At 44.3% G+C, this 9,909-nt stretch overlaps 1 protein-coding gene across 2 annotated transcripts in view; it reads left to right on the plus strand.

The window, feature by feature from the left end:
* Adcy6 (adenylate cyclase 6) overlaps positions 1 to 9,909 on the plus strand; it is a 42,946-nt gene that overhangs the window by 11,403 nt on the left and 21,634 nt on the right. The window contains exon 1 of one of the 2 annotated variants that reach the window (XM_010623576.3): positions 9,228 to 9,417. The exons of the other annotated variant lie outside the window; for it this stretch is intronic. The gene's annotated coding sequence lies outside the window, so the exon portion shown is untranslated. Of the gene's footprint in view, positions 1 to 9,227; positions 9,418 to 9,909 lie in introns of those variants that run through there. 2 annotated transcript variants of the gene reach the window in all.

A 9,909-nucleotide genomic window follows, 5' to 3' on the forward strand; every position in this document is an offset into this window, starting at 1 on the left:
TATATTTATTTATTTATTTATTTTTGTATTGGGGATTATACTCGGAACCTTGTGCTTGCAAGGCAGGCATGGTTGCTGCTGAGCTAAATCCATAGCCCAACACAGATATTTTTGATATTAGCCTGGGCCTTCCATTTTGTTTTAAGATACCATTTTCTTAAATTTTTTTGTTTTGATTTTTCTGAGGCAATGTCTTCTTTTGTAGTTCAGGCTGGCCCTGAACTCATTATGTAGCCCAGGCTGGCCTTAAATTCTTGGTGATCCTCCTGCCTCAGCCTCCCAAGTGCTGGGATTACAGGCATGCCCGGCATACCATTTTCTTAATTTTATCTACATTGAACTCTAGAGAATTTGGGGCCATTGGGACACATGCTACTATACAGTATTTTTATAGTACTGTGGATGAACACTGGGTCCCATGCATGCTAGCTAGTGGCTCTGCCACTGAGCTATGTCCCCAGCATGAGTATTTTTGGAGAATGCAGCCTGATTGTCTTAGAAATGTCCCTCAGTTTGTTTCTCTGTGATCAGATTCAGTATGAACATTTCTGTTAAGAATACTACCTAGTGGGGCTGGGGATTTAGCTCAGTGGCTCTGCCACCTGCCTCACAAGCTCAAGGGCCAGAGTTCAATCCCCAGTACCAGCAAACAAACAAACAAACAAAAAATAAATTTAAAAAAACTACCTAGTGACATACCTAGTGACACTGTGTCTTTTCTACTGCATCCCTTTAAGGGGTTTGATTGTCCCAGTTTTGGTGCTATTAAATTTGATCCCTTGGTTAAGGTGGCTTCCAGGGCATTTTTCTTAACCAGGGAGGTTGTTACCTTCCAGAGGAGGGAAATGAAGAGAGCTGCTGGGAAGAATGAGACCAGAGAAGAGGCCTAGAAAGGAAAGGCTATAGTTCTTTTTAATTTTTTTCTGGGGCCAAGACTGTGGGAATTGATCGCTTCTCCCTGCCGTGGAGGAAGCAGCCGGGGCTTCTGTCTCAGCCAAGCTTAGCAACAGAGTCCTCCCTTCACCTCCTCTCCTCCTGGGCCTAGGTCCTAAACTGAGAGCTGAGATCCACCTGGGTTGAAGAGAATCTTGCCCTAAATCCCTGATCCCCAAACACACTTGTGCCAGCAGTGCTGGCAGTGAGCAGCAAGAGACCTACCCACATCCCCCTCCCCTGAAAAAAAGACTTAGCTAGAAAGTAAGCCTAAAAACTAGAGATCAAAAGTGTCAGCCCTATTTAGCTCGGTGGTGCCACTGCCTTCCTTTCAAGCACAAAGACCCGAGTTCGATCTCTGTACCAAAAAAAAAAAAAAAAAAAAAAAAAAAAAGAGATTTTGAGTGTTATCACAAAAACAAGAAAAGTATGTGAGGTAATGCATATGTCAATTAGCTCGATTTAGCCATTTCATGACATGTATATATTTCAAAACACGCTGTAGAAAAATATACAATTTTGTCAATTAAAACAAACAAATAAAAATGTTAAAATAAAAATAATCCTTATAGCATCAAAATAGCATCATTCCTAATACACCTAAAAATAATTCTTAGGGCTGGTGATGTAGCTCAGTGGCACTGCACCTGCCTCACAAGCTCAAGGTCCTGAGTTTGATCCCCAGTGCCCCCCCAATTCTGAGCTGGGCATGGTGGCACACACCTATAATCCCAGCAGTGTGGGAAGCTGAGGCAGGAGGATCACAAGTTCATACCCAGCTGTGATAGCTTGGTGGTTTAGAGAGACCTTGTCTCAAAATTAAAAAATAAAAATGGGCTAGGGATGTAACTCAGTGTGAAGGCCCTGGGTTCAATCTCTAGTACAAAAAAAAAAGGTGGAGGTTTAGTAGTAGAGACCTTGCCTATCCCATTTTAGAGCCTGTACTCCATCTGTAGCCTTGAAAAATAGATTCTATTTAATACATAGAATATCTTCAAATTTCCCCTTTGTAAGAGGGGTTAGCTTTGATGAGTATGGGCTTGGAAGGGTCTTCAAAGCCCTCATACAGGAAGTGGGTTTTGAAGAGGGCCTGAATGATGACTAATGGCTGCCTAACTGTGGCAAGCAGGCCAAGATGGCCACAAATGATCCTCATGTCCTAGTATTCATGCCTTTGCGTATTTCCTTCCCCTGGAGTATAGGCTGGCCTAGGGACTTGCTTCTAATCCATAGAATGTAACAAAAATGAGGGATGGTACGACTCAGGACCTTGTGTTTGCCAGGCAGACGCAGCACCACTGAGCTACACTCCTGGCCTCAAGCAATGGTATATCTTTGATTAAGCTACTAGAGACTGACTTCTGTTTTGCTAGCAGACTCTTGGTGGCTTGGAGGAAGCAACCCCTGATGTACACATTGGGAATTGAACCTGGGGGCTTCACAATGATCTACGTCCAGCCTTTTTTTAAAATGAATTTTGAGACAGGGTTTCACTAAGTTGCTAAATTGCCCAGGCTAGGCCCAAACTTGTTTTTGTTGTTTTTGAGAGAGGCTCTTGCTATGTAGTTCGCGTTGGCCTTGAACTCACTATGTAGCCCAAGCTAGCCTCAAACTTGTGATGATCCTCCTGCCTCAGCCTTCTGAGTGGTGGGATTACAGAGGTGTATTACCATGCCTGGGCTACAACCTACAATATTGGAGAGTCTATGAGTCAAGGAACTACCTTCACTCCAACAGCAGGCAAGAAATCAAATCCTGTCAACAACCACAAGAGTTTAGAATTAGCTCCTTCTTCATTTTAGTCTCTTCATGAGACTGAAGGCCCAGCTGACCCTTTGTTTATAGCTTTATGTGATCCCAAAGCAGAGTATCCTGCTAAGCCATATCCAGACTCCTAATTGGCAGAGACTCTGAAATAATAAATGTGTGTTGTTTTAAGCTACTAATTTGTGATGATTTGGTATTCAGGGACAGATAGCTCATATACTAATTTAATAAAACAGTCTTACATATGTAAGTCGTCCCAATCTCTTTTTACTGAGGAGAAACTAAGGCTCAAATAGGCTTGATCCATGGTCCAGTGTACCAGTCATCTTCTTGGTTGCAAAGATAGAAACAGACTGTAACTAATATGAGCAGAAAAAAACAATTATTGGAAGGATGGTGCTCACAGAATTGATGGAAAGCCCGGAGTACCAGACTTAAAAATCTGGCAGGAGCAAAGGGAAATTAGGCAGCAGGAATGATAGAAGCATCTGCTGACAGCAGAGTGAATTCTAAAGCGCCTTTCCTTCTAAACATCTGCAGCTCCAGCCTCAAAGCTTCCGGCAGAATGTCTGCTCAGCTGAGCTTGGGTGAGCTGTGTCCCCACTGGTGACTGGATCTGCTTGCAGTAGATGCTCAATTTATAAAAATAAAAAGTGACTCTGGAACGGTACAGATAATAGATGGACAGCTAGCTCATACCTTGAAAGCTCAGAACCTGATGTAGCCCTTTGCCCTAATGAATCGACATTTCCACGCTTCCCAGGATTTCCAGAATTTCCCAAACTGGCCCTAAGAGCTTGTGAGCTTCCGATTAGTGAAATGCTAGTGACTATGGGCAGCAGTGCCCGGAGTATGCCACCAGAGGGCACAGGAGACTCATAAATTTTACTGGGGAGGGGATGTGTGGGAGGGGGTTGATGCCGAAGAATAGGGTGGTGGTGGAGGTTGGCTTGAGTAGGGCTCTCCAGGCTGCATTCTGGTTGTGGACATCGAAAGGTTTCTCTGGTTCTTGCGGCTCTGGCTGTACTGCTCTCCCCACTCTGAAAGCTTTGGATTCCCCCGGTCTTTGCTTTGAGACCGTGAAAGGACTTTGAACTCTTCTTTTTATGGCGTCAATTCTCCGCCTGTAAACACTCCCCCACACCGTCAGCTCCAGTTTAACACTGGAGTACAGGGCAGGGTGGGGGTGGGGCGAGGGGTGTGCCTCTGGCCCTGCCAGTGGGGTGGGGTTGAGGTGGGTAATAACTTTCCCTGACTAGACCTTCCTGTGGCAGTTGGGCAGAAGAAGGTGGAGTGCGGCTTCTCCTCTGGACTGGAACTTTCAGTGCCTAGCTTATAGTAGGTGCTTAGTAAATATTTGTCGCCTGTCAATAATTATTTGATGTGCCAATGCGGAGGGGACCAAGGCAGATCACCAGGGCACTCCAGCTTCACAATATCTGAGTCCTTCCACTTCCCAACAGCCACTGTTCCTGTCCTTGTCCGAGCCACTGTTCTTTCCACCTGGACCAATATAATAGCTTCCTAAGTAGTTTCCCTTGCATCCCTTGATCCCACAATTTATCCTCCACCCAACTGCCAGCATGATCTTTTAAAATCATAAATCAGATCATGCCACTTCCGAGTTTAACACCTTCCACAGGCTTCTCATTGCCCTTTGAATGAAATCCAAACTCCTTATCCTGGCCGATGAGCTTCTACACTAGCCAGGGCACGTCTTCCTTTCTGACCTCATCTCCTGCTGTCTTCAGCTTCACTGACTTTCGGTTTATTGAGGCAGTGAGCTTGCTCTTGCCTTAGGGCTTCTGCATGAGCTGTTCCCTCTGCCTGGAAGGTTCTTTACCCAGATTCTTTGCATGGATGCCTCCTTGTCATTCAGGTCTCCATGCAAATGTCACTTCGTCAGAAAAAAACCTCTCTCGACAGTCCATCGTAGGCCTCTCAGTCAGTTACTTCCAATCCATCCCCAGGTCATAGAATTTATTATTATCAACAGTCTTCTCATCTATTCATTTGTTTTTCTTTTTCTTTTTTTATTCATTTTTTTTAGAAGGCAAGCTTCATAAGAATACAGACCCCATTTGCTGAATTCAATTACTGTATCCCCAGCTTCTTCTTCTTCTTCTTTTTTTTTTTTTTTTTTTTTTTTTTTTTTTTTGGTACTGGGAATCAAACTTGGGACCTTGCACTTGTGAGGCGGAATCACTGAGCTAAATCACCAGCCCATCCCCAGCTTCTTATTAACAGAACAGAGCCTAGTACATAGAAAGGGCTCAAATGCTTGTGGAATGAATGAATAATGGCAGAACCTAAGAAGGTGGGGAAGAGATGTTCTGTTCCTCTGAGTTGACAATCATTCCTTTCCCAGGAAAGGAGGTGGTCATGGGGTGGGGTTGGCCAAGACTTACTTTAACCCTGGGCCCTAGAAGAAGCTGAGAGATTGAGTGGCTGTCAAGGGCAGCAGTAATGCTAGAAGTGGTACAATGGACAGGGCATATTTGTTGGACTGAATGAATGTGGGTTGTTTTATGTTTTTTTATACCAGGGATCAAACTCAGGACCTTGCGCCTGGCCTGTAAGGCAGGCAGCGCTACCACTGAGCTAAATCCCTGGCCCTGTTTTACATATCTTTTTTTGTTTTGCTTTGTTTTGTTGTTTTTTTTTTAAGACAGGGTCTCACTATGTAGTTGAGTCTGACCTGGAACTCACTGTGTAGCCCAGGCTGGTCTCGAACTCATAGTGATCCTCCTGCCTCAGCCTCCCGAGTGCTGGGATTACAGGTATGCTCCACCACGCCCGGCTTACATATCTTTTTAAATTTAAAAAAAATTTTTTTTGGCAGTATTGGGGATTAAACCTAGTGTATGGTAGGCAAATGCTCTACTACTGAGCTATAGCCTCAGTCTCTATCTTTTGTACTTTTAGAAAATAGAACGTGTGGAAATCAGATCTTTTAAGACAGGAAAAACAGAATGATTATTTGCATTGCCAAAGATTAGCTGTCACCCAAACAAGCTGGGAAAGGCTCAGAATATTCAAGCCAATCCTTGTCACATTACAAGGTGTTTTCAGCATTGTGTATTCATGGAGTGTTGTCCAGACATCCTTCTGACTGTATGGAACTTGCATTTACATACAGTACATGCTCCAAGAGAGGTTGCCCTGCATGGTTGCACATGCTTGTAATCCCAGCTACTTGGGAGGCAGAAGCAGGAGGATGACAACTTGAAGGCCAGCCTGGGCGATTTAGTGAGACTCTGTTTTGTTTTTGAGATAAGGTAGTACAATGTAGTCCTGGAACTCACTATGTAGCCTAGGCTGGCCTGGAACTCGTGGTGACCCTCTTGCCTCAGCCTCCCAGACGCTGGGATTACAGGTGTATGCTACCATGCCTGGCTTGAAATTGTTTAAAAAAAAAAAAAAGAGCTGGGGATATAGCTCAGGGATTCCTGGGATCCTTAAGGATTTCAGGGATCCTTAGTACCACCATTGAAAAAGCAGCCTTCTTGTGAATGTGATCTATATGGAAAAAACCTAAAAGGTCCCCGAGACGAAGCTAGACTTGGAGAAATGGAGACAGTTCCTCCTCACTGCCTCTCCTTTTGCTCTCTTCATAAGGGTTAAAACTTTCCAACTAATTCCTGATTTACTGGTTTTTTTTTTTTTCCCATCTTGCAATAAAGAGGTCCTTTCTGAATATTCTACTAACTGCAGTGGTTTTCAAATTAAGCTCAGCAGGGCTGGTGTTCCGTAGACTAGATGAAGGGTTCTGCGATGAAGATTGAATAACCACCACATTCCAGTTCAAAGAAAAGAAACAGATAAGATTTTCTCCATTTTAAGGTTTTTCCATTTTATTTTCTAAAACTTTGGTGCCTGCTATTCTAGACTCTATTTGTCCTGTCAAAGCACAAATTTATGTATTGAATGATTTTAATTTTCTTTTCTTTTTTGAGACAGTGTGATTATGTAGCCTAGGCTGGCTTCGAACTTGCAGTGATCCTTCTGCCTTAGCCTTCCCAGTGCTGGGATTATAGGCTTGCACCACCATGCCTGGCTGAATTTGTATTTCATCATATTATAACAAGGGTACTATCCTTTTGAAAGGCTTAGGGTAAGTCTGAGAACCATACAGAGTCTTCATGTTTTCTATCCAGCTATTTTCCTGCAAACCTTTTAAAAAATATATATTTATAATCTGATGCTGGCCCTATTATTTTAAGGGGGTGGAGGGAAAGGGGAAAAAAAAGAATGGACATGTGTTATATACGTTACCAATTCCCCACAATGAATATAATCATTAGGTACTGCAAACGTACTGATAAAAGTAAAAAATTAGAAAAAGTATAAATGCAAAAAAAAAACACCCTTATTTATGATATTGGGGTTGAACCCAGAGCCCTCCCACTGAGCTACATCACCAGTCCTACTTTACTTTTTGTTTTGAAAAAGGTTCTCGCTAAATTGCTAAGTTGTACAGGCTGGGTTCACACTTGGAATTCTCTTGCCTCAGACTCCTAAGGTGCTGGGATTACAGTCGAGGCTCCACTGCCTTGCAAATAGCCTTAGTGCACCTAAGAGACAGATACTTAGGTTGAAACATGTCTGCAGCAGGTAATCCTCCATCAGGAAGGAGCTGGCAGAAGGCCTACACTGTAACATGGCGGTAGCAAGATTCCTTGGCCCTTGCAGTTGGTGGCAGCAGTTCTCATGCTGTTTGGGTCATGGAAGCCAGAGGAGGCAGGCAAACCATTCCTACCCATCAGTGTACTCCCCACAGCCCAGGGGGAATAGAGCCCACTCACCGGCAGAAGAGAGTTTACTTCTGCCAGGCACGGTGGTGCACACCTGTAATCCCAGCACTTGGGAGGCTGAGGCAAAAGGATCGCTGTGAGTTCGAGACTAAGTTGGGCTACATAGTGAGTTCTAATTCAGTCTCAACTACATCATGAGACCCTGTCTCAAAAATCAACAACAACAACAAAAAAGAAAGCTTACTTCTAAGGAAGCATTGGGGCTGGACCAGCACAATCCATGTCTGAGATGTATACAGTCATAATCACGGTGAGACAGACTAAAAGGTGCACTGGATTGGGGTCAGTGGCCATGAGTTCTGGTCCATGCTTCCATTCCCAACCAGCGATACAACAGGTAAACCATCTCACATTGCAAGGGCTTGGCTTCCAAACACACCGACTCCAAGGGATCATAAGTGAATCTATCACTTATGTACCCATCTTGGAGAATTAATGAAACTTTCTGTGCCTTATTTGTCTCATCGTTAAGGTGGGGATGGTAATAATAGCATCAAAAGTTCTCAGACTAAATGAAGTCTTTTACATCCAGGGCTTAGAAGAATGCTGAGCACACAGTAAATGCTATATATAGATGATTGCTATTATAATCAGGAAAAGTATAGCACGTGAGGTTTATCATCTTTAACATCCCTTCTAGGTTGAATATGACACAAATTTAAACATTCAGTAATTGAGCATTTCCTACCTACTTAGCACTAGCTTGTGTTTCCCATCTATAAAATAAGGGGCTAAAATCATTTTGAAGGTTCTAATATGTTCTACAGTGCTAGAAACAGACTTGATGATGGGGATTTAGGAAAGGTGCTGATGGTGGCCCTGCCCTCCAGGAACTACAGGAGGCCAGACCGACACACAGCCTGTCTTATAGGGTAGAGGTAAGTGTGACAGACTGCAGTGTACCCAGCATATTTCTCCAGCTTCTTTGCTTGGTTTCTATAATTTTTTTTCCAGTAGTGGGGATCGAACTCAGGACCTTGCACCTGCGAGGCAGGCATGGTGCCACTGTACTAAATCCCCGGCCTGGTTTCTAGAATTTTTTCAATTCAAAATGAAATGAAAGACAAAGATGACCATTTCAAAATATACACCTGATTTTATGATGCACACATTTCTTTATCTTAGTTGTCTCTTGCACCCCTCCCATGGCCTATAAACACATTGCTTTAAAAGGTAAACGTTAATAACACTTGATTCAGGTTGGAGAGCAAATTCTGATAGTACTAAGAACACTGGCTATCTGAATGGAAAAGTCAGGCAAAGAGGTCAAATTACAGGAGAAGCCTGCACACACTTCCAGTCAATGGCAGGATACCTATCACTTTCTCATTTTCACTTCCCATTTTCTTTTTGGGGTGCTAGGGATGGAGCTCAGGGCCTGTACCAGGCAAGCATTTTACCACTGAGCTACATCCTCAGCTCTCATTTCCCATTTATAAACATTACGACCAACATTTCACTCTTATCCCGAACACCCTGTGAAAAAGAGAAGGCAGATGGTCTTGTCTCATATTTTAGATGAGGCTCCAAGGTATATTTTTACAGCGATAGAGGTCTGATAAGCAATACAAGCCTGTTTTCTTAACTCTTTTTCTTCTTCTTGCCTCAGTGTCTCCCAGGTGTAGGCATCCCATTGGGGATTTGGAGGGGACAAGAGTTGTCTTGCCGGGTTTTCTGGGTGGGTGCTGAGCCCTGAAGGAAGAGAATGTAGGGAGTGCTGGGTCTGAGGAGGAAGCAGCTTCAGATATCTAAATTGTAGGACCTTGAGTGGGGAAGTGGATGCTTAGGGCAAGGCTGGATTGAAGGACGAGCTTGCACATGACTGAGGGAATAAGGAGAAAGCCAGGCAGGCTGCTTCTTTCACAGCTGGGTCGAATGGTACCCTCTCCACAGTCAGATTCACGTAAGTCCTGGGAAGTCACCCTCTCCTCCTTTCTGGTTCCACCATCATTTTAACCCTCAAAGGGTTTATGGCAGCTTTCAAATGGTTTTTCCCATCTCCCAGGTCACTTGAGTAGCTGTTCCGTGCAGGAAAATAAATAAAAAGTCCCAAGCAATTTCTCAGTTCCCATACCTAGCGATGCACCCTTTCCCCCTAGCAGAGCGCTACCCTTTGGGTAAAAGGTGCAGGGGGAGGGACTCCGAGAGGTTGGCAGGTGCCGGGAGGGGAGGCCCAGGGAGCGGCTGGGGCGGGAGGGTGGTGCGGAGAAGGCCTCTTCCTCATCCCCTTTCTGGGCTCTGGGTGCTGGAGGTTGGATTCAGGGGCCACGGCCCCTAACGGCTGGGGGAAGAGGAAAGAAGTGGTGCGCAGGAAAGCAGGCCGCACACACCTGGCGCCTTGTGGAATGAAATCTTAATTAATTATTAAACTGAGTTCCCGCGGGAGGGAGTGGGC

The sequence above is a fragment of the Fukomys damarensis genome, unplaced genomic scaffold (assembly GCF_012274545.1).
Source record: "Fukomys damarensis isolate Sample0158 unplaced genomic scaffold, DMR_v1.0_HiC HiC_scaffold_15, whole genome shotgun sequence".
Lineage (NCBI taxonomy): Eukaryota > Metazoa > Chordata > Mammalia > Rodentia > Bathyergidae > Fukomys > Fukomys damarensis.